General features: G+C 31.8%; 1 protein-coding gene across 1 annotated transcript in view; it reads left to right on the plus strand.

The window, feature by feature from the left end:
- Window positions 1-2,500, plus strand: part of LOC137624565 (WSCD family member AGAP003962-like) — a 392,441-nt gene that overhangs the window by 328,700 nt on the left and 61,241 nt on the right. The gene's annotated exons all lie outside the window — the stretch shown is intronic.

Below are 2,500 nucleotides of genomic sequence, written 5' to 3' on the forward strand. Positions count from 1 at the left end.
AAAAACATCAATTTTCACCCCAATATTTAAGTCCTTCGTTTTAGTTTTTCTTTGTGTTAAAGATTAAATCAATGTTGATAATGTTTCGTAGAAGAGAATGGTTTTTTTTTCGGAGGTTTAGAATTAATTATGCAAGAGCCTCACCGACCCTAGTCTCATGAAGCAAGCTTCCAATGATCAGGTGAGGAAAAACATCAGTTTTCACCCCAATATTTAAGTCCTTCGTTTTAGTTTATCTTTGTGTTAAAGATTAAATCAATGTTGATAATGTTTCGTAGAAGAGAATGGTTTTTTTCGGATGTCGTTTAGAAATAAATATGCAATTTTTATCTGCAAAACGTAGGCCTATAAGTCTCATGAAGCAAGCTTCCAATGATCAGGTGAGGAAAAACATCAATTTTCACCCCAATATTTAAGTCCTTCGTTTTAGTTTTTCTTTGTGTTAAAGATTAAATCAATGTTGATAATGTTTCGTAGAAGAGAATGGTTTTTTTTTTCGGAGGTTTAGAATTAATTATGCAAGAGCCTCACCTTCCTTAGTCTCATGAAGCAAGCTTCCAATGATCAGGTGAGGAAAAACATCAATTTTCACCCCAATATTTAAGTCCTTCGTTTTAGTTTTTCTTTGTGTTAAAGATTAAATCAATGTTGATAATGTTTCGTAGAAGAGATTGGTTTTTTTCGGATGTCGTTTAGAAATAAATATGCAATTTTTATCTGCAAAACGTAGGCCTATAAGTCTCATGAAGCAAGCTTCCAATGATCAGGTGAGGAAAAACATCAATTTTCACCCCAATATTTAAGTCCTTCGTTTTAGTTTTTCTTTGTGTTAAAGATTAAATCAATGTTGATAATGTTTCGTAGAAGAGAATGGTTTTTTTCGGATGTCGTTTAGAAATAAATATGCAATTTTTATCTGCAAAACGTAGGCCTATAAGTCTCATGAAGCAAGCTTCCAATGATCAGGTGAGGAAAAACATCAATTTTCACCCCAATATTTAAGTCCTTCGTTTTTAGTTTTTCTTTGTGTTAAAGATTAAATCAATGTTGATAATGTTTCGTAGAAGAGATTGGTTTTTTTCGGATGTCGTTTAGAATTAATTATACAAGAGCCTCACCTTCCTTAGTCTCATGAAGCAAGCTTCCAATGATCAGGTGAGAAAAACAGCAGTTTTTCCCCCAATATTTAAGTCCTTCGTTTTAGTTTTTCTTTGTGTAAAAGATTTAATGTTGATAATGTTTCGTAGAAGAGAAGGGTTTTTTTTCGGATGTCGTTTAGAATTAATTATGCAATTTTTATCTGCAAGATAACAAACGTAGGCCTATAAGTCTCATGAAGCAAGCTTCCAATGATCAGGTGAGAAAAACAGCAGTTTTCACCCCAATGTTTTAGTCCTTCGTTTTAGTTTATCTTTGTGTAAAAGATTAAATCAATGTTGATAATGTTTCGTAGAAGAGAAAGGTTTTTTTCGGATGTCGTTTAGAAATAATTATGCAATTTTTATATGCAAGATAACAAACGTAGGCCTATAAGTCTCATGAAGCAAGCTTCCAATGATCAGGTGAGAAAAACAGCAGTTTTTCCCCAATATTTAAGTCCTTCGTTTTAGTTTATCTTTGTGTAAAAGGTGTAAAAGATTAAATCAATGTTGATAATGTTTCGTAGAAGAGAATGGTTTTTTCGGATGTTTAGAATTAATTATGCAAGAGCCTCACCTTCCTTAGTCTCATGAAGCAAGCTTCCAATGATCAGGTGAGAAAAACAGCAGTTTTTCCCCAATATTTAAGTCCTTCGTTTTAGTTTATCTTTGTGTAAAAGGTGTTAAAGATTAAATCAATGTTGATAATGTTTCTTAGAAGAGAAAGGTTTTTCGGATGTCGTTTAGAATTAATTATGCAAGAGCCTCACCTTCCTTAGTCTCATGAAGCAAGCTTCCAATGATCAGGTGAGAAAAACAGCAGTTTTTCACCCAATGTTTAAGTCCTTCGTTTTAGTTTATCTTTGTGTTAAAGATTAAATCCATGTTGATAATGTTTCTCAGAAGAGAAAGTTTTTTTCGGATGTCGTTTAGAAATAATTATGCAATTTTTATCTGCAAGATAACAAACGTAGGCCTATAAGGTGAAAACGTAAAATTAATGAATCAATATTCAGTTAAAAAAAAAAATAGACATTTTGTCTATACCACGTCTAGAGTTTCGTGATATTTAGAAAAGATATATTTCAATATATAGCTGAAATATATATTGTTTTACTTAGGAGCAGTTTTCCCCCAATATTTAAGTCCTTCGTTTTGGTTTATCTTGTGTAAAAGATTTAATGTTGATAATGTTTCGTAGAAGAGTAAGGTTTTTTCGGATGTCGTTTAGAAACAATTATGCAATTTTTATCTGCAAGATAACAAACGTAGGCCTATAAGGTGAAAACGTAAAATTAATTAATCAATATGCCAGTACAAAAATTAGACATATTGTCTATACCACGTCTAGAGTTTCGTGA

The sequence above is a fragment of the Palaemon carinicauda genome, chromosome 2, assembly GCF_036898095.1.
Source record: "Palaemon carinicauda isolate YSFRI2023 chromosome 2, ASM3689809v2, whole genome shotgun sequence".
NCBI lineage: Eukaryota > Metazoa > Arthropoda > Malacostraca > Decapoda > Palaemonidae > Palaemon > Palaemon carinicauda.